This window comes from Sus scrofa, chromosome Y (assembly GCF_000003025.6).
Source record: "Sus scrofa isolate TJ Tabasco breed Duroc chromosome Y, Sscrofa11.1, whole genome shotgun sequence".
In the NCBI taxonomy this organism is placed as follows: domain Eukaryota; kingdom Metazoa; phylum Chordata; class Mammalia; order Artiodactyla; family Suidae; genus Sus; species Sus scrofa.
This window is the reverse complement of record NC_010462.3, coordinates 4,429,453-4,452,010: the sequence shown is the minus strand read 5'-3', so window position 1 is coordinate 4,452,010 and position 22,558 is coordinate 4,429,453. Positions and strand designations below refer to the sequence as shown.

At 45.2% G+C, this 22,558-nt stretch overlaps 1 long non-coding RNA gene across 2 annotated transcripts in view; it reads left to right on the top strand.

Annotated features, from left to right (window-relative positions):
• LOC106506885 overlaps positions 1-21,001 on the top strand; it is a 28,318-nt gene extending 7,317 nt beyond the window's left edge. The window contains exons 1-3 of one of the 2 annotated variants that reach the window (XR_002340918.1): positions 2,546-3,327; positions 8,485-8,611; positions 20,310-21,001. This is a non-coding gene — a long non-coding RNA (uncharacterized LOC106506885). Of the gene's footprint in view, positions 1-2,545; positions 3,328-8,484; positions 8,612-20,309 lie in introns of those variants that run through there. The other variant, XR_002340917.1, reaches the window with a different exon arrangement.

Genomic DNA, 22,558 nt, shown 5'->3' with positions numbered 1-22,558 from the left:
ATACCTACTCATAAGTGACCTCTCACTGGGGTGGGGGTGGGGGGACTCAAAAACTTCACTAAAGAATTTGACTGGGGAATTCCCTCATGGCTCAGCATTTAATGAACCCGACTAGGATCCATGAGGATGCAGATTTGATCTCTGGCCTCGCTCAGTGGGTGAAGGATCCAGCTCTGCCTTGAGCTGTGGTGTAGGTCACAGATCCATCTCAGATCCTATCTTGCTGTGGCTGTGGTGTAGGCTGGCAGCTGTAGCTCTGATTCGACCCCTAGCCTGGGAACTTCCATGTGCTGCAGGTGAAGCCCTAAAAAGCACCTCCCCCCAAAAATTTTGGTTATGAAAATAACAACTGCAATTTCCCGTCACAGAAATTATTGACGATTATCCATAAAGAAGGGGAAATATGAGTGTGGGCATGGAATTCAAAGATGTAACTATATTAGTATGGCAATATTTAGATGGAATTCTGTTTGGCCACAGTGAAGGGCAAAATAACTGGCCTATGATGTGAAGAGTCTAGAGAATCTTGTATTTTAACAGCATATGTAGTTTATAGCCCTGTTCACATATAGGACTGAATGGCCAGTTGGGCCAAAAAATGTACTTAGCATAGAGAACAATTTCTGGAACTTAAGGTCGTGGAGGAAACGCCGATTTGGCGTCAGGTAGCTGCCAGGAATGCAGGAACAAGACTTGCCATCAACACAACGTAACGGGTGACATTCTATGGCTATTTGGTTCTATTTTATTTTTTTCTATTTCTATTTTCATTTTTATTTATTTAGTCTTTTTGTCTTTTCTAGGGCCGCACCCACAGCATATGAAGGTTCCCAGGCTAGGGGTCGAATTGGAGCTGCAGCTGCTGGCCTATGCCACAGCCACAGCAATTCGAGATCTGAGCCGTGTCCGAGACCTACACCGCAGCTCACGGAAAGGCCAGATCCTTAACCCACTGAGGGAGGCCAGGGATCGAACCCACAACCTCATGGTTCTAGTCGGATTCGTTAACCACTGCGCCATGATGAGAACTCCCTCAATTTTAAATTTTATTATAGTAAAATATACATAACTCGAAACTGACCATTTTCACCATCTTTAACTGTGCAGTTCAGAGGCAGTCAGTACTTCTGTAATGATTGTATTTCACTTTCCTGAGGAATTCTAGAATGCATAGAGCACAACTTAAAATTGGCTTGAAAGTACAGACACTTGGCAGTCTATTTTTTTTTTTTAACCTACGAGAGAAAGAAATCTTTATGTTCAGTTACACATTTGAGAATTTGATGAACTATATACTTAGTGTCTTCCCTGTACAGAGAGAACTAGTTTATAAGCCTATGGACATGATCCAGGCTATTGTCTTTTTTCGGTGCATTCTGGGCTCTCTCTTTGGGAGTGAGATTTCTGGTTTGTAGGATAAAAGAATCTCAAGATAAAGTGGGCACGCTGTCAGGAAAATAAGACTAGATCATGGTACGGACCCAAATGGAGAGGCTGTGAGAAGCTGATGAGTGTCCACAGAATCCTGGATGCCCTTCAAGTCCTCCTAAGGCCTTCTCTTGCAACGGAGGCCGGAAGCTGAAATCACAGGAGAAACACAGAGAACTCTGAAAATCCTGGGGTCTCCAGACAGAGTGGAGTTATTTCAGTCTTCTCCTGGATTTTAGTGTTCATTTGGATGCATTAAAGTGCACACAATTAAACAAAATGTTCCAACCAAAAGGTAAGCTTCATTCTGCATAGAAATTTCTTTTGGGCAGTCCTTAAATAGCGGATCGATGAAGTGCTTTGAATCTTGAGCTCGGCAAGGAAATGAAATTGAAAAAGTATGACATAAAGGGTCTCTGTTCTTTCTGTGGGAAGGTTTCTCCCAAATGATTTTTCAAGATGAGCAAGGGAAAGAATGCATAATTGCGGCCGTCACGAGATCATTTCCCCTTCATTTTTGGGGGTCTATGCTTACTCGTTGGAATTGTGGAGACAGCTTTGATCATGCTGCTGATCGTTGCTAGGCGACTCTCTCATCTGTGGCGTCCCCGGCTGCCAAACCCAGCCGTTCTCTCACCAGACGACACCCTGTTCCACACGATCCCGTTTTCACCCTGTGCTCTGTTAGCACGGCCTCAAGAGCAGCGAACAATTTTTACATTTTTTGACTGTAGAAACAGCAGAACACATGAGGCTTGGCTTTCACAACGTGGATTTTCGTGTGGGTTCCCAGACAGCTCTCATGTTCTAATAGTACTCTCTGGTCACCTCGCTCTGTGTTCCTTAGTTCTGCACTTCAGTGCTTCCAGAGGGCTGGCCTTCCTTCCCGAGAGCAGAAAGGGGATGGTCACCATTCCCCACCCGCCTTCCCCCCAAAATCAGAGGTTATTTGTAGTCAACTTTTTTTTTTTTGCTTTTTAGGGTCGTGGGTGCAGCATATGGAGGTTCCCAGGCTAGGGGTCAAATCGGAGCTACAGCTGCCGGCCTACACCACAGCCACAGCAATGCCAGATCCGAGCCGCGTCTGCGACCTTCACCACAGCTCATGGCAGCGCTGGATCCTTAACCCACTGAGTGAGGCCAGGGACTGAACACGCAACCTCACGGTTCCTAGTCGGATTCATTTCTACTGTGCGATGACGGGAACTCCTGTAGTCCACTTTTATTTTGACTCTTCATTGTGCGGCCTCTTTCTTTTCTGTGTCATGTGTTCCTAGAGCCTTGTAGGAACTTTTTTTTTTTTTTTTTTTTTTTAAAAGCAAAACCTTCTTAAGAGGAAGAATGCTTCTTGTTTCAGCCTGCAGACCTACTGGTTGGTGATGGCACTGCTGACTCATGCTGAGGGGTGGAGGCTGGCCTTCTGCGTGACCCCTGGCAGCCCCTGGGCAGGATGAATTGAGCATTCGTTGGTTTCCGAGGCCAGGGAGTGTGTGCACATCAGCAATTTCCAGAACCAATGAAATAATGAGTTGGGGTCCCTGAGTAGAGTAGAAGGGCACTGGACAGAATCCTCTCCTTTGCCCACTTGAATTTTTACTAAACAGGAAATTTAGGGGGCTGAGACATGGGTGGCCAGATAACATACAGGACAGCCAGATATATTAGAAAGTTGGACACACAGCAAATGATGATTTAAGTGTATCCTAACTACCACTGGGGATATACTTAGAATGAGCCAAACATCTATTATCACACACGTCTTTTGAGTCAAGCTGGAGCCTTCACTGAACAACTCACTGTCGTCTTCTTTTTCTCCTCTCATGGGGCATGCCCTTTAACCCCCAGGGACCAACGGTAGTGACTACTCGTCACAACTGACTACCAAGCTACTGAACTGCGGTGAGTCTCAACTATCACGTGAAGTAGAACTTTGTATGGACAAAAAAAAAAAAAAAAAAAAAGAAAAAGAAAAAAAAGGAAAGCGTCTCATTCCTAACTTTAGTATTAGATCATCTGCTGAAACCAAACTATTTCGCATCTATTGGGCTATAACATATCAATAAAACTTCACTTAATTTTTTTTTTTTTAAAACCTTGGTTTTTCCTTTCCTATGAGTCTCCTTTATTATTCATACAAACACTTCATTCTGTTGCCAGATGTGAGGAGGTTTTTTCTCTCCCACACCAAGTAATCCTTTGTGATGCCAGCTGGGTCCTACAACTTAACTCCATTCTTTTTTTTTTTTTTTTTGTCCTTTTTGCTATTTCTTGGGCCGCTCTCGTGGCATATGGAGGTTCCCCGGCTAGGGGTCCAATCAGAGCTGTAGCCACCGGCCTACGCCAGAGCCACAGCAACGCAGGATCCGAGCCGCGTCTGCCACCTACACCAGCTCACGGCAACGCCGGATCATTAACCCACTGAGCAAGGCCAGGGCCCGAACCTGCAACCTCATGGTTCCTAGTCGGATTCGTTAACCACTGCGCCACGACGGGAACTCCCACTTAATTTTTAATATGGCTACTAAATCATTTAGAACTACATGTGTGCTTTGCATGATATTTCTGTTAGATAATAGGGCTTTAAAGGCGGGCTTGGCAAGTGTTTCCTGGGCCAGACACGGACGACTGTAGGCTCTGTAGGATCTCTGCTGAAAATTCTCAACTTGGTCCTTGCAGGCACTGAGGCTATGTACGACAATTGGGTGTGGCTGAATACCCATAAAACTTTATTTACAAAAACAAGTGTGGCTGATTTGGCCCATGGGTGTAGTTTGCTGATTCCTGCTTGAGTAACTTGGGGTTTTTACTTATAATTTTTTTTTTTTTTGTCTTTTTGCTATTTCTTGGGCCGCTCCCGCGGCATATGGAGGTTCCCAGGCTAGGGGTCTAATCGGAGTTGTAGCTGCCAGCCTATGCCAGAGCCACAGCAACTCGGGATCCGAGCCGCGTCTGCACAGCTCACGGCAACGCCGGATCGTTAACCCACTGAGCAAGGGCAGGGATCGAACCCGAAACCTCATGGTTCCTAGTCGGATTCGTTAACCACTTCGCCACGACGGGAACTCCTTGACTTCTAATTTTTAAGTGGAATAGCTCCATGACTCAGCCTCATGATTTGGACAGAGGGAGAAAATATTTGTAGGGAGACAATTCACCTTTCTTAAGGTGGTCTCATTTCTAAACTGGAAATTATGGGGTTTCTTGCTTTTTTTTTTTTTTTTAAATAAAGGAGAAGAAAAAGCCCAGATATAGCCACTCATGTGTGGGGCCCTTCTTGTGTCAAAGCCTCCTGGGTACCGCCAGGGACATCCTGGCGGTACCCGCATGGACCTCAGCAAGTGGAAGTCATGTCTCCTGCAGAGGCAGTGAGGACCTGGGATACACAATACAAGTGTGAGGACATCCTTCACCCCCAGGCCACCTGAAGAACAGCGACTCCCTCCAGCAGACGTTAAAGACATGAAAGAGCAGAAGTGGGGGTAAAGCGAAAGGAGTTTTTTACAAGAGATGCACAAGCAGTAATTTGCTTTTCTCACTCCATTAAAATGTTGTCTCTACGGAGAGCAGGGTATGATGTAATTTAGAAGAATGGACTTCCATATGATCGGGAAATACCCCGAAATGTAAAAGCTTTCAGGATCACATTAAAAACAAAAAAATACCAGTGACAGGTGCAGACATGTTTTTTGGGAGGTGGGCTGGGGTCTTTGAGCCATCAGCCATGTTTGGTACATCAATGAGGTGTTTATATTTTTTTTTACTGACAGGGGAGGCTTAGAAGTATTTCTGGGAGTTCCCATCGTGGCTCAGTGGTTAATGAATCTGACTAGGAACTATGAGGTTGCAGGTTCGATCCCTGGCCTTGCTCAGTGGGTTAACGATCCGGCGTTGCCATGAGCTGTGCTATAGGTAGCAGACGTGGCTCGGATCCCGTGTTGCTGTGGCTGTGGCATAGGCCAGCAGCTATAGCTCCGATTCGACCCCTAGCCTGGGAATCTCCATATGCAGCGGGAGTGGCCCAAAAAAATGGCAAAAAGACAAAAAAAAAAAAAAAGAAAAAAAAAAAAGAAGTATTTCTGAAATAAAATGATCATCCATGAAAGTGTAATCCCAGGAAATGTATAAACTGAAGTTTATTACCTCTTTCATGCTCTTCTTTTCAGTGTTGAGGGAAACTGGAAACAGTTTATGTCCCTTCACTTGTGTGATCCGTGAATCGGGCCTGAGTGTCGCTGTTTGGGGTGAATTTCAATTTTCATTGTTCTTTTTCCTTCTGGTCCTGGCATGTAAAAGTCATTTTGCTGCAAGTGAAGTACTTGCTTACGTGGCCGGGAATTCCTGGGGGATCAGGTTAGGGCTGGCGATGGGGTGCACTTCAGATCTAAGAGTTTACAGCCTTTGGGGATTGCAGTGAATGGTTCCTTCAAGGACGCATATTTGGGGGCACCTATTCCATCTCCTGCTTTTCACTACTTTGTCCGAAGTCTATACTGTCTCCTAGAAGAAAAGTAAGTGAAATTTAGGGGATTCGACTATGTAATACACACTTAATTTACAACTTCACATATATTATTTTTCTTTTTTGGCTGCACCCAAGGCACATGGAAGTTCCTGGGCCGGGGACTGAATCTGAGCTGCAGCTGCAACCTATGCCACAGCTGTGGCAATGCCAGATCCTTAACCTGCTGCACCACAGTAGGAACTCCCAACATATTTTATTTCATTATCAAAATTACCTTTTTTTTTTTTTTGTCTTTTTAGGGCCACACTGGGCATATGGAAGTTCCTGGGCTAGGGGTTGAATTGGAGCTGTAGCCGCCACCTATGCCACAGTAACACCAGATCTGAGCCAAGTCTCCCACCTACATCAGTAGCTCATGGCAACGCCAGATCCTTAACCCACTGAGCGAGGTCAGGGATCGAACCCATGTTCTCATGGATACTAGTCAGGTTCACTACTGCTGAGCTATGACAGGAACTCCAAAATTACCCTTTGACTAGTACTAAAATACAAACTCTATTATATTAATGACAATATAAATAGTAATTATACTTAATATGTATTATAAAACATACAAAATACTTTGTAATATAAGTATATGGAACTTTAAAAATATTCCATGTTGGAGTTCCCGTCGTGGCGCAGTGGTTAACGAATCCAACTAGGAACCATGGGTTGCAGGTTCGATCCCTGCCCTTGCTCAGTGGGTTAACAATCCAGCGTTGCCGTGAGCTGTGGTGTAAGTCGCAGACGCGGCTTGGATCCTGCGTTGCTGTGGCTCTGGCGTAGGCTGGCAGCTACAGCTCCGATTGCACCCCTAGCCTGGGAACCTCCATATGCCAAGGGATCGGCCCAAGAAATGGCAAAAAGACCAAAAAAAAAAAAAAATCCATGTCTCATTAAACTGCTTTGCAAATGATATCAATTGAGGTACAAATTATCAGTCTAATAAATTCTAGATCATTTGTTGCCTTTTAGAAGTTGCTGGTGGGATTTTAAAGACAGCTGCCACTAAGAAAACACTATCAGGATCCCATAGAGGCAACGGCATTAAGCTCTTCTGGGGAAGCTCTCTGCTGAATATTGGGGTCCCCCTCCAAAATTCCTATGCTGACCTCTCACTCCCAAGGGAATGGTGTTTGCAGCTGGTGCCTCTGAGAGGTAATTAGGTCATGAAGGTGAAGCCCTCACGAGCAGGATTAGAGCCCTTATAAGAGAGAGTCTAGAGAGTTCCTCTCCCCTTCTGTCCCATGAGGAACAGGGAGAAGGTGCCTTCTGTCAACCAGGAAAGGCCTTCCTCAGATACTCAATCTGCTGGCCCTTGACCTTGGACATCCCAGCCCCCAGAACCGACAGAGATACATGCCTGTTGTTTACAAGCCACCCAGTCTATGGTACGTTGTTAGACGAGCCCAAAGGGACTAAGACAAAGGACTTCCCCTTAAAATGATAGACCCTAATGGGTCCCAGGCCTGGGGGCTGTGTTTCGGCTGCACTTTGGGTGGGGAGGTTGCCTGCAGGTCACTGCCAGGGGGCTCTCCTGGACAGGTTGTCTCAGCCTTGTCCAAATGTCACCACAAAGGTAGCCTGCCCTCAGACCTGCTCTGTGTCCCTCTAACGTAGGGAGACTCCAGAGCAGCAGGTGGCCACCGCACCTGTTGGCCACTGATACCTGTGTCCTTTCAGTAGCTGCCAGGGGCTTCCAATGTCAGCACAGAATGTGCTTTCAGAACCTGTGAAAGAGTCTGAGGTCCAGTTAAGAACCATGCCCGGCATTTGGCTATGATGCAGTAATTTCCTTTAATCTGGAACAGTCTGTCTGCCTTTAGTTTTCCTTTTATGCCATTGATGTTTCTTTTTTTAATCTTATTATTATTACTTTTTTGTCTTTTTAGGGCCACACTCATGGCATATGGAGGTTCCCAGGCTAGGGGTCGAATCAGAGCTATTGCTGCCAGCCTACACCAGAGCCACAGCAACGTGGGATCCGAGCTGCATCTGCGACCTACACCACAATTCACGGCAACACCAGATCCTTAACCCCCTAAGCAAGGCCAGGGATCGAACCTGCAACCTCATGGTTCCTAGTCGGATTTGTTTCCACTGAGCCACGATGGGAACTCCATGCCACTGATGTTTCTGAAGGATCCTGACTGGTTGTCTTGTAAAACATGCCATGGCCTGTACTTGCTTGCTTCTTCATGATTCCATACAAGCTGGACTCTTTTTGGGTAAGAACACTGCAGAGGTGTTAGTGTGTCCCTTTCACGGAGTTATCCCAGGGGGATTCAATAGTCATGTTGTCCTTTGGTTGCTTTTGCTGAACTTGGTGGGTTGTGAGAGCTGTGACCACAATATCTTTGTCATGTAGGCTCCTTCTTTCCTGTGTAAGGAGAGAGACAGTGGTGGCAGGGGGCAGCGTTTTCACTGGGAAGATCTGTGCACACGCATCCTCTAACTATTCCTGTTTGAAGTATTGTGTTGGTGGTTACAGAATGGTGAATGACTAATTTGATATTTTCTTCTGTAAGTTATTTTTTTCATTTTCCCCTCAGCTTTATTGAGATTGAGTTGACACATGGACACTGTGTGTGAGGTCTTCTTGAAGTTCTTCTAGGAAGAGGAGCTTGACTCTGCGCCCCCAACTTTTGAGCATGGTCATCACCTCATGGCTTGCTTTTGGTAAGTGTTGTTTTTTCCTTGTTACATACGTAATAATTGATCAGCATTATTATTCTTTTGGATGCTCAAATGGTCCACAAATGGGCCAGTGGGGCTCTTTTGGTTACCATCACCACTAAAAGGCAAATTCCCTACCACCCCCCAAAATCTCTCACATGTGACATGGTTTACAAAATCTACATGGGGGCTTGATGTTTTTGATAGTAACTATGTTTTGCCTAATCTCATGCTATAATTGGGATTTATAGCATTTAACATGTCAAAGATTAACCCCGCAGGCAATGTTGGCATTTCATGGCAGTACTGTGCTAAATGAGGTTGACCTGACCACCGAAAAATTTTGTTTCAATAAAACACTGTGGCTTACCTATTTAAGACTTGCGTTTGCTGAAAACTTTATACGACAGCAGAAATGTACTGACCAGCCCCACCATATTTGTATTAACATGTAGAATACAGCCCCAACTGTTAGCGGTTTGGGAAGACAGGCCATTTTTAAAAATATACAAATTTCATGTCAATATGACACAAATTTGTGCTATTTCCTCTGTGTGTGTGTATTACTCCACGGTAGGTGGTGTGTGCGCAGCTCCAATGAAGAAAGTGTGCATGCTTGTGAGCGTCCGGTTCTTCATCCGTGTCCCTCTGTGGCCGTGGCCGTGCATGTGGACAGGGCTCCATTTGAAGTGGCATGTCAGAGTGTGTGTGGGCGTGTGTGTGTGAGTGTCTGTTTGTGCGCTTCATTGTAAGGTAATTCAGCTCATGAAAAACTCCTTGGCTCTGGATGACGATGATGTCAACCCACTTTGTGAAAGTAATTTCACTCTTTCGTGCATTCCTTTCACGCACAAGGTCACTGAAGATGATTTCCATCAGACTTTACTGAAAAAATGTTCTTCCTTTCCTGTCATTTGAGGGACTGTTTCTTTCTAGTGGCCTATCCCTGATGCAACAGAGGCATTCCGGCCCCGACAGGCACATGGCGCAAGCTGAGCCTGAATCTAATGAAATGATTTCAGTTAGCTTTTATTAGGCAAAAGTCTTCATTCTATAAACTCCTCTTAGAACTGGAGTAAAATGAATCTGGGGAAAATTACGTAGAGCTGCCTGCGTGGTTCCCATTATACGCTCCTCTACTTCTGCGAGCGGGCGCTGGAGGGAGGCGTGAGGTGGGTAACGCATTACAGAAATGTGGCCTTGTTCGTGCTCGATGAGGATGAGAGCAGTGTAATTTAGTGCCTAGTGTGAGCTGTGCTAGAAATGTTAACGCTTCTGATCCAGCCAAGATTTTCCCTTAGCCTGCTTGTTCATCAGGCTCCAAGAGCACTAGGACCTTTTGCGAAGTTAGTGAAATATCAAGAAGAGTAATTACCGTGTGTAAAAATAGCACGAGAAGAGCACAGTAGGTCAAAGAGTTACAGTATGTTTTGCAATCCAGTATGCGCAATCTCCCTTTTCTTTCCAAAGAGCCTCCGTGGTGGCGTTCCTGGTTTCCACTGCGTTAGTGCGGGAAGGCTGTGGAACGGCCCCAGCTGCCTCCTTGCTCTTCTACTGACGGTTGGCCAGAGGCCTCTGTGGCTGCTAGTCACGTGGGGACTGAGGGTGGGGAAGTGGGCGAGGAAGACCCCACGGGCAAGCATCCCCCTGAGATGTCCTGTTTTTCCTCTTCGTGGGGGAAACAAGTCACAGGGCCACACCTGAGCTCAACTGGGTGGGGATGTTTAATCCCTCCTCAGGGAGGGTCCTTGAATATTGGTGAGCAACACAGCAGATACCACACAAGCTCTCAGGATCAAATACAGGAAAGGGCTTGAAATATATGACAACCATGCTAACGGCATGCCAGATTCAATACAGATTATTCATAAATATGCTCTATTTAAGGTGTGCCAAGAAGCCAAACATAACATGCTCTGAACCATGACGTCACCTTTGCCTTTGCTCATTTTTTCTCTGTGAGGGAACACATACCTGGAATTCTTTGAATATATATATATATATATATATCTCTCTCTCTCTCTCTCTCTCTCTCTTAGAGTCTGGGTCCTAAATGATTCACACTTGTTTTCTTTAAGAGTTTTTCTAGAAGGAGGGGGCACTAATTTTTCAACATAGAAGTAATAGATTTTCATTGTTAAGAATTTAGGAAATATATAAAAATATTTAAAAAGAATAAAGTATGCTATCATGTCACCACCCTGAAGTTGAGAACAGCAGTTCAGGGGACAAACACCTCCCCTTCCTCCAGCACAGATACCACTGAATTAAACAAAAAATAGAGCCCATTTTAAGGGAATTTGTATTCCTGTGATTATGAGAAAGGTTGAACATTTTCCCACCAGATGTTTAGAATCGTGTATATTTATTTTGCTTTGTTCATTCCTTTCTGTGTAGGGCTATTCTAAGTGCAAGTGACAGGAACTCAACTCCTAGTTGCATTGGTGACAAAAGGCATTGGCTCAGTAAGTGAGGACAGAGGTGCAGCTGGTTCCTGGAGCAGCTGGAAAGAGGGATTTTAGGCCACCAGTTGTCACAGACATGCCCTGTCCATCACCTCTGCTTCCCTTCTGAGGCTGGCTTTGTTCTCTCCCACTGAAGCTGCTTCTCCTGCCCAGCAGTGGACACAGAAGCCAGCGTGTCCCAGACCTACGTCTTTAGCTGTGCCAAGAGGGAGGGATTCCAATCAGCCCCAGTGTACCTGGCTCGGTCCCAAAGACCACCTACCAATCAATGGCAGATGCCTTGTTGGAGCCAAATGGTTGGAACGGGAGAGGCGAGTACCAGAAAAGGGGGGCCTGATCCACGAGAAAGGACAGGCACCAGGCAGGCCCTTTACCACTTCATGTTATAAGAAAGAATTTTTCACTTAAACAAGTACGACATTAACATATATGAGCTGCCAGATTTTCAAATAATGTATGGAATTGTGAAGTCCACCTGATGTGTCCCCTGCAGATGCCTCCCAGAGGGAGCCCTCACTGGTTGGCGCATACCTTTGTCAGTCCTTTCTCTGTCCATTTACACATGTGAGTATCCATGTGTAGAAACCCTCCAGGTATGACCAGGTGTTTTGGGGGAGATGTGCTGGATGAGGGATTAGTTTCCTGCCCCTGTCGTAACAACGTACCATGATCTGAGTGCTTACAACAACAGACATTTCTTGTCTCGAAATTCTGGAAGCCAGAAGTCTGAAATCAGGGTGTTGGCAGCGCTGTGCTCCCTCTGAAGCTTCTAGGGGAGGATCTCGCCTTGGCTCTGCCAGTTTCTGAGGTCTGCTGCCACCCTTTGGTGCTCCCTGGCTGGGGGATGCACCACTCCAGCCACAAGGCCATCTTCTCCTTGTGTTTTTGCATCTTCTTCCGTCTGTGCGCCTCTGTCTCGCTGTCTGAATTTTTCCTTTCCATAAGGACACTCGTCATACTGGATGAGGAGCGTCCTCGTCACTTCAATTTAACTCGGTGACCTCGATAAAAAGTATTTTCAAATAAGATCACACTTACTGGGGGGTTAGGACTTCAACATGTCTTTTTGGGAGACAAAATTCAATCTGTAGCAATGTGAAAATATGATTTTTCTACAACTTAGTGGTAACTTCGTGTATCTGTTGCCTTGCAACTTGCTTTTCTGGGGTGAAAAATCATCTTGGAGGGCTGTCTGCATCGATACATTTACTTCTGCTTCATCCTATATAATTGCTGCCATTTCTATAGTGTGGCTTTTGATGTACAGTCTTATGATTAAGTGCAAATATTTTGCTAGGGTGAACATCAGGAATTTTAATTGTATGCCGCGGGTGGGGCCCTAAAAGGACAAAAGACAAAAAAAAAAAAAAGAAAAAAGAATTTTAATTGTGGGGTCAAAGGTTCTGTGTCCTGAACACTTCAATAGATGTTACCAACTGCCTTTCAGAATTCACCCCTTCCTCCCACCCCTCAAATGATCAGGGCTCAAGGGTACCTGGTCCACATGTTTTCACCAAGACAGGATATGACTGTCAATTTTTCCCAAACTGAAGTGGTATTTCATTACATTTTTAATATTACCATTTACATTGTTACCAGTTACTAGTTAGGTTGCACATCTTTTCCCATCTTTATCTCCTTTGTCTATTTCCTGCAATTTGTATCCACTCCATTTCAGTTCTGTTGAGTTGTGAGTGCTTTCCCAGAACGCTGTGACAATTCTTGAGATAGCGAGCACAGGAACTTCAGTATTTTTGCATTGTTTACTGTGCTTTTCATTTTAAGCTAAAGATACTGAAAAGAGAGTAAACTCCATCGATCTTCCCTGCATGATTTCTCTGCTGCTTTCACGCACAGCAATTCTTCCCACAGGTTTACACGGCTTTGTTGTCAACATCCAGCATTTTCATCTCTCTGAGTTCCAGCTAACTGTGGTGGTCTTGGGTGACAAGATAAGGGTTTTGCAAACTTTTTCTGAAAAGGGCCTGATGGTAAACACGTTAGGTTTTGAGGGCAATATGGTCTCTGTGGCAACTACCTAACTCTGCTGTTGTAGCTGGAAAGCAACTGCAGACAAAACCTGAATGGATGAGCGTGTCTGTGTTATAATCAAATGTATTATTATTTTACAAAAGCAGGCAGCAGGCAGTAATGTGCCAACTTGTGGACTAGACAACTGGCAAACCTCCTATTTGGGCCAGGTTATTTAGGCACGTTAGGGTCCTTTACTTAGGAGTGAACACTCAAAATCAAATGGACCACAATTAAAGGCTTGCTTCAAAATAGTGTTTCACATAAATGGACTCAACAAATAACATAGTTAAGTGACTATATCTAAGTCCTGTTTCCTTTTAGGCATCTGGGTCTGAGATCCCCTCATCTGTCAAGAGACAATGGATGACTGCAGTGCCAGGGGGCTTCTACATGCCTCATGCTGGCTGAGATTCTAGTTTGCAAAGAAAAAGAAACACTGATGCGCTTATTCTGCTGACTTGGGAAAACTGATGGCTTCAGATAAAGGCGGCTGGCTGTTGTTTTAGGAAAGAAACATCTTAGTGACACAATTAATGGAAAGGCAGTTATAGAATGGTTGAAATTTCACTACAAATGCACCCTCTTCTCTTAAAAATTTTGATTTGCTCCCTGAACGGGGACAAACGGACTAGACAGCATGCAGCACCTCTCCTGCCCGTGTCTACGTTCTCAGACCCTGGTCCTTTCCCGATCCTTCTTGGATTGTGAGGGGAGCCCTTCTTGGATTGTGAGGGGGTCACTGATGCTGAGGCTTGGGAACCTTGGGTGAAGCGTCACCTCAAGTCTTAAGCTACCCATGCAGAAACTCCTTCTGCAGCTCCTGGCTCCCTCCTGGCTTACGAGGGGGTACTGTGCCGTTCGTCAAATGCATCAATTCCTGGTGCCCTGTGGGTCGCCTGAGTCAAACTCTCTGGGCAGTGGTGCCTGGGGACCTGCACTGAGATCAGAACCTTCTGAGGCATCTTGGCTACGTGAGAGCCCCTCACAAAGCGGTCATGTCCCACAGTTAACTGGCAGTGAGTCTAGTCAATTGTAGGAGCTCTTCATTCAATGTATCCATTTTCTGTCCAGGGCAGAGAATGTTGAGGATATTTATGTCTGACTGTAGGAAATGACTCAACAGAAAAAGTGACTTTATGTTTTCAACTTAAGCCTATCTTCCTGGTTTCGTTGTTACAACCGTATCGAAATTCTGTGTGTAAAATGTTCTGATGGTTACTCAGACCAGGACTGTTACTAAAATGAACTCTGACAGTCTGCAATATTTTTATTTTACTTCTAACCCCTTTTGGTCATAGTAACCTAATATTTCAGCAAAAACACAACAAAAACAAATTGAAAACAAGCAAAAATAAATAGTTTTAAATTGGCTTTTTTTTTTTTTAATAAATAAAGAAAATTCTACACCACTCTCCATGATAGCACCAGACTTAGGCGAGGGGGAAAATGAATTATGTGCATCATTTTTTTTCTCTTGCATGACTCTTTTGATCATATTTTCTTAGTATTGCTTCAAAGGGAAATCATATTGCTTGCATGTTTAATGCCACCTCGTGTAAATGAGATTGGCCTGGAGTTGTTAAAGTATTTAGAGACTCTGCGATAACATAACACATTTTCTTAAATACTTTTGTGTCCATCTGTCTTCCTAATTGGGCTCTCAGCTGTCAGAGGGCAGCTTGTGTCTTATTTGTCTTTCTGGAGTCAAGTCTTGGACTGATCTGTCCCTTAAAATCCATCCTCTGAAGGCCTGATATTTGCTTGGAGGGAGGAACATCTCTGGAAAATTCCGGTGATCTGCCCGTTAGCTACCTTTGATTGAAAAGGGTGTTTCTCCTGCTTAAGGAAGACATGAACGTTTTGATTTGTGTCTATTCCACATCTTACCAGAATGCAGATGCTCGAGTCTGTGTGTCTTCTACCCAACCTGCATTTCCACACGTACAGTAACACCGCACATCACTTTGCCTACATCAACCTTGGGGGTTTGAATGCCAGATGAGGAGGGCTGATTTTGAACTCTCCAGCTTGAAAAACATGTGTTTTTTTTTTTTTGTTGTTGTTTTTTTTGTTCTTGAGAACGTTCATGTTCTGGCTCCCAAGAGTTTGATTTCTCTTTCAATTCTGGTGGGCTACCAGCCTCAGAGATGCTTTGTTTGTGCCATTATTTAGAGAAGGGGAGAAAACGACTGGATCTTATTTACAATCTCTGTCTGGTAAAGATTGCTTTGCCATAAAAAAAGCAGGCAATAAAAAATGAGATGTATAAGACAGTGGGTCTTAAAGTCATCACACTAAATAAAACCCAAACAAAGCAGCTCAGTTCTGGGCTGCTGACACGGGCCACAGCGGCCTGCAGGTGCTTTTCTTCGTCAAGGACAGAGTTAAGGACTCTGACTTCCTGGGGAACTTTTCAAGAGAGCCTGTAAAATCATCTTCAAAAGTCAAGTTTAAATTCCTTGTGTAGCTTTCTGAAAACCTTCTGGCTCATCTGTTGCACAACTACCATCAGCAGATCCCTCTTCCAAACAATAAAAATACCTCTGTTTTCTTGATAAAATCTTACTTTAAGTAAGTTGAAGGGACTATAGCTTTCCCCCAACACATTTTTTTTCCTGCTTTATCTGTTTATTGAGGTATAATTTACATGCAATAAAATTCATTCCTTTACAAGTGTGTAGTTCAGGAATCTTTAAACTATACGTAGGGTCCAATGTGGCCCACTGCTTATTTTTGTAAATAAAGTTTTATTGGAACATGTCCATGCCAACCCATTTGCATACTGTCTTTGGCTGCTTTCATGCTGCAGTGGCAGACCTGAGGCGTTGCCACAGTCTTCTCAGGCAAAGCCAAATATGTTTGTTCTCCAGATCTTTACATAACATCTATAATCTTGGCTACAGTTCTATACATGTTGATCAATTTATCAGTCATGTAATTGCCACCACAATCAAGATATAAAAAATTGCCACTGCCTTTAAATATTGAGGAAGCTACAATTTGAGGTAAGGAATCATTTTGGAGAAGTAAAATTGTTCTTCTACATTTAACACCGACTTTAGGTTTTTAACATTTTAAATCATGATGGATACATGATGTGTTGGACATTTGTGGTTCGTCTTTCCAGCAGTGATTTCCCACTTCTCTGCCCAACAGAAACCTGATTTCCTGTTGAGGAATTTAGCTCTCCGCTGCTTTTGTGTCTGCTGTGTGGGTGGGCTGGATTCCAGCTGAAGCTCCTTTTATGCTTGCTGGTCCCAGCAATGCATCCAGGGACTGGTATATATGACAGAGTCCACAGGACACAAGGGTGTTAGCCTGACTTGAGGGGAAGTCTTACTTGCCCTTGCGTACTGCCAGAGGAGAGTCTTTGCTGTTGGACTTGAATGAGGAAGCATCCTGGATGCCCGACCCGCAGTGGGGCCCATGACAGAGGTTTGGTGTGGAAGTGAAACCAGGGCTGACTGGGCAGAGCTGAGAAGTAGAGAGAAAAACCAGATCCTTGTCCTGTTGACTTTTCGAGCTGAGATTCAAGTCTTGCCTCCCACTAGCCTTGAGCGTAAATTCCCTTGAGCGTGGAAGCTGCCTGGACAAGGGATCTCTGCTATTTGCAACAAAATGAGCTCTAATTGATGCCTATGATGTAACACTCATGGGATTATAAAAACACGTATCTATGCTAGAGTTGAAGATTTTGTAATACTACGTAGCTTTCTGGGAACAGAGCTTGGGCCTTGTAATTTCTAATCTCAGTCAAATTCTCATTCAATCTGTCCTTCACCTACCATTTATTGGGGAACTGCGATGGGGCAGGAGACCTCATCGTGTTCACAATGGACACTATCTTTCCTTTGAGGAAGGGAGCGTCCCAGTGAGTTTACAGCCCCAAACCCTGTACGAGTTTGGTAGCCCCGAGTGTGATGGAGAAACATGGAAGGTGGGATGGTAGGACTTCACAGAGGTGGCCAGAGAAGGTCTCCCTGGGGAGGCAACATTCGAGCAGAGCACTGAATAAAGCAAGGGTACCCGCTTGTGGCTGGCGGGGGGGAGCATGTTCTAGGCGGAGAGAACAGCAAGTGCAAAGCCCTGGACAGGGACATGCTGGTTTGGCCAACAAGGGTGACAAGGGTGTGTGTGTTGGGGGGGTACAGGGGGGGCGGTGAAGATGAGGGAAGAGAGAAACTCTGAGGGCTCAGGGCTAACGGCTCAGTGTGGAACCACCGGCAGCAAAACAAGCACTTGGAAAGGAGTATTAAGGGAAACAAACGTCTTAACCAATGGGCTGGATGCCTTTCGGGTTAATCGAAGACACTGTGGCAAGCGAGGGGATCGCTCTTGGGGAAGGAGGAGTTTTGGGCGCTGCTCAAGTCGGGGGACACAGATTTATCAGTTGGGGCCACCTGGGTGTGGGTTCCCAGATGTACGGCTGCGTGGCCAGTGCAGGTTGGGAGTTCTAGCACAAGTCATCCTGTTCCCTGTGGCCACAGAGCTGATGACAGAAGGGAGCCCAAGGACTTCCTACCCTGTGCCTTTCTCCTGAACCTGCCACCTAAGAAGTCACATCTCTGATCTCAAGTGTGAACTGCCAGTTGTTTGCTTTGATATCTTCTGAAAATGTCGCATGAAAGATGTGCAAAGTCCCAAGCCCTGTGTCACTGTAAACGCAGCAAAATGCACTGAGGATCAAGCCTCTAGCTTTGTGGGGGAAACCTGCAGGGCTGTTCTAAGCCCAGTGAAGAGGAGCTCCGAGGGAATGCCTGTCCAAGGGGGAGAATTCACATTTTGGAGACTCCATGGGTTTGCACCAAAGCCATACATCCTTGTTATTCTTTGCTCAAAATATAATGAACGGACTCCTAGTTCAAGTGCTCCACTGCACCCGTGCTTAGGGAGTGCCTTCCCTGGCCAAGAGTCCATGAAAATGCCACCTCTACTCTCAAGGGACAGGTGTCTTGTTGGGAGAGGCAGATGAAGTGAGCCAATGATTTCTGAGTACATGTTGAGAAAGAGGTGGCCTGCAGAGATGTGAAGAGGGTGCCTCACCCCTCGCCTCGGGGGTCGGGGTGGGATGGGGGTCCTGGAAAACTGGCAGCAGAGGGGCTGTCTGAATGAAGTGTGAAAAACTGAGATATAATAAACCTACCAGAAAATGCATCCTTCTAAAATGTACCCTTCAGCAGTTCTGAGTATACAGTTTATCCTCGACTACATGGGTTTGAAATGCACAGGTCCACTTACATGTGGATTTTTTTCTTTTCTTTTTTTTCGGTCTTTTTGCATGTTTTCTAGGGCCACTCCTGCGGCATATGGAGGTTCCCAGGCTAGGGGTCGAATCGGAGCTGTAGCCGCCAGCCTACGCCAGAGCCACAGCAATGCGGGATCCCAGCTGCGTCTGCGACCTATACCACAGCTCACGGCAATGCTGGATCCTTAACCCACTGAGCAAGGCCAGGGATCAAACCCGAAACTTCATGGTTCCTACTTGCATTTGTTAACCACTGAGCCACAATGGGAACTCCCGGATTTTTTTCAATAAAGAAGCACGCCAGTGCTATAGGATCCATGGTTGATCCCCTGGTTTTCGACTGGGTGGAGGTCTGGCACGGCTAACCCCTGTGTTGCTCAAGGGTCAATTGTATTGACAATGTTGTGCAACTATCACAACTATCAATTTTAGAACATTTTCATCACCCTTCCCCCAAAGAAACCCCAAATGCACTAGTGCTCACTTCCTGTTTCCCTCTGCCTTCAGCCCCTGGCAACCACAAAGATACTGTCTCTAGATTTGCTTATTGTAAATATTTCATATAAATGGAATCATACAACATGTGGCTTCTGCGTCTGGTGTATCTACCTGAGCATAACGTTCTGAAGGTTTACCCATGCAGCCACATAATCCCAGTACCTCATGACTTTTTACAGCTGAATTATGTGCCCCGTGAAGTGGCTAAGCTGCATTTCATTTATCCATTTATCTGCTGATGGACGCTTGGACATTCTGGCTGCTATGAACATTCATTTGTGTACGAGTTTTTCTGTGGACATATGCTTTCAGTTTTCTTGAGTAAATGTAAGTGGAATTGCTGGGCTGCAAGGAGGTTTGACATTGAGTGATTTTATGCACTTGTTTGAAGGGAAATATCTGGTTCAGAGAGAAAGAGAGAGAGGGAAAGAGGAAGGGAGTGTCTGTGTGGCTTTTGGTTCACTCCTTAGAACAGAGAGGATAAATATGACTATTTCTGGGAAGTTCATTAATCCAAGAGCAAAGAATTTTGTAGCTGCTACCAAGTGAAAAGTCAGAGGTCAACCTGACATACACGGCCCCAAACAGCATTAGCTGGGCAGGTTCTTAGATTTCGTGGAGTTTACTCTCTTACAGGGCCCTCAGGACTCTATAGAAGATCGAGAGGGTTTTTTTTGTTTTTGTTTTTGTTTTGTTTTTGTCTTTTTGCCTTTTCTAGGGCTGCTCCCACGGCATATGGAGGTTCCCAAGCTAGGGGTTTAATCAGAGCTGTAGCCAATGGCCTACGTCAGAGGCACAGCAACTCGGGATCCAAGCCGCGTCTGCGACCTACACCACAGCTCATGGCAATGCTGGATCCTTAACCTACTGAGCAAGGCCAGGGATCGAACCTGGAACCTCATGGTTACTAGTTGGATTCGTTAACCACTGCGCCACGATGGGAACTCCGAGAGGGGTCTTTTTGAGGAAGACACATACTTGATGTCCTGCTTTGGTTTCCCTTTGGACATGTATAAATATGTCAGACTACTCCATGTCCAATGGTACCTAACTTTGCTATGAGACTGTAGGAATGGGGAGAGTATCTGCAACTGTTTATTTATTTTTTGCTTTTTAGGGCTGCACCCACGGCATAGGGAGGTTCCCAGGCTAGGGGTCCAATTAGAGCTACAGCTGCCGGCCTACACCACAGCCACAGCCATGCAGGATCGCAGGATCCGAGTCATGTCTGCAACCTACACCACAGCTCACGGCAAGGCTAGATCTTAACCCACTGAGCAAGGCCAGGGATCAAACTCGAAACCTCATGGTTCCTAGTTGGATTCATTTCCACTGCGCCGCAATGGGAACTCCTGCAACTGTTTATTTACAGCAAAGGGAAAAGTTCTAAGAAAACCCTCAGTCTCCTGTCTCTTTCTCACTTCTGCAAACCAGAGATTCCTTTGCCCTCTTTCTGCAGGGCTGATGAAATCAAGCAAACAGAAGAACATTTCGAGGCCAACCCTGTTTGTGGCAATCATTTGGTTGGAAGGAAAGAGTCCCTCACCACTGTGTCTCTGCTGGCAGCGAATGTCAAAGAAAATCCTCCATACTCTGCACTTAGATCACAATGAGGACTCCTGTGAACAACCTCCACAAACTTAGGACTTGCGGTGGAGTCACACTTTTCTCATCCTCTATTCTCAAAATCTATGAGTGAAAGAATAAGCACATTAACAACAACAACAACAAAAAGAATAAGCACATTGATTAGTCATTTGGAAATTCACAAATAGAGGCTTTACCATGAAACTTCAAATTCTGGATTTAGTATGCTGCAACAGTTTTCATGCTTCTCCTCACATTTTGGGGGAGTCTTTTTTTTTTCCCCCGTCAATTACTTCTGACACCTTTCCCAGTACAGTGATGGGACTGCAGTGGAATGAAATCATCTCTCTTGTGTGGGATTGCGGGAGTGCCATTAAGAGAATGTTTCACCACAGACGCTGTGTAGCAACAGCTGCATGGATGGAAAATTCCAGAGTCTTTTTTGTTGCAATGTTTTCCATTTTTATACATGCAAGGAAATGTGTGCTTAACTGAACTCAGCTGTTTGAAAATTTACAGAAAGTATGAGATAATAAATGCCTTTGCCATTTAAGCAATTTTAAGTAATAGCAGAAAAGATATACTTGGCTTAAAAGAGTTTATGAAATATGTATTTTGTGACCAGTACTGTGCCAAAATTAGGGAGGTTTAAAAAGTGGGGTTTTTCTGATTGATACAATGAGATGGATATGTCTGAAAAAATATGAAATTTGTTTTTCTTTTTTTTAATGTTGAGAAAAATGGAAGACTGCTATAGGATAGTTTCTTGGATCATGGAAGTGGTAAGTTTTGAGTTGTACTTTTGAGGATGGATAGAGATTTTAAAAAAATATTAAACTCAAAAAAACTCTTAAACTTAGTTTAATAAGTTTAAACTAAGTTTCTGTGTGTATTAGAGAATACATACAGAAAAAAAGTGTGTGTCTCTATCTTCAGGTACAGCTTAGTGACTTTTTACAATGGAGCACACCCATCTAATCAGCACCCAGATCAACAAAAGAACATTCCTGGCAGCTTGGAAGTCCCCCCACCCCCGTCCCCTTCTGTCACTACCCACCCCCACTTCTTTCAACAGCATGACTTACTCGTGCTCATTTCTGTACTTTCTACACATCAAATGGTGCAAAATGCAGGAAGCATCGATCAGACAGGAAGCGGTGCTGCTGTTTTGTGTCTGGAGGCCTCATGATGTCAGACACACTGCTGTTACTGCGTGTGGTCGCAGATCATTTGTTTTCACTGCTGTGTAATGGTCTGCTGTATAACTACACTCCATTTACCCAGTTCCATTGGTGCTGGGGTTTGTGGTGTTTTCAGTGTGAGGGAATTGTGAACAATGCTGTGGTGGATATTAAAGTGCATGTCTTTTGGTGAAAACACGGACACGTTTCTGTTGGGTACGTATCTACCCAGGAGTAGGAATGGCTGGTTTTGGTAGGTACCTAGAGATGGGTTTCCCCAGGTGGTTGTGTCAGTTCACACTCCCGCCAGCAGAGGGCAATGTCCCAGGCGCTCCCCAGCCTCGCCCTGGGCGGTGTGAGCAGTCAGGGGGACGCAGAGAGAGCCAGCGAAGTCTGCGGGACATGGACGTCATGCACAGGAACGGTGGTCAGATCCGGTGAGCGGCAGTGAGAAATCAGGCAGCCAGGTAGAGGTGGGGAGGTGCTGGTGGCTGCCTCCTTGACGGCATCGAGTTGGGCTTGCTCCCAGAGCAGAAGGAGACAGCGAGAACAGCCAAGCTGCATGCTGGGCCTCTCAGTCAGGGCCTCTGAGGGCTTGCTGTGTTCCAGGCAGAACCCCCTTGTGAATTAAACATGATTCCCACGCTGCAGTTCTTTGCTTCACTCTGCTGCCTGTTTCGCCCCAAAGGTGGGTGCCATTGGTCCCCACTGCAGAATGGAGACCTCCTCGTCTGACTGGACAGGAACTTGGGCTGAAGGCCTGCCTGGGGGTGGGCTTTCTTTCTTGTCGCATTTCTCGCTTGAGGAGACCTGACCACAAGACTCCAGAAAACTGTACAACAGGGTTCTCTAACAGCTTTTAAAAATAGCTTGGGATTTTTGACTTTGGAGCTTCCTGCTATTTCTCTTTGGCAAAATATAATAATTTTCAGCCTGGCTT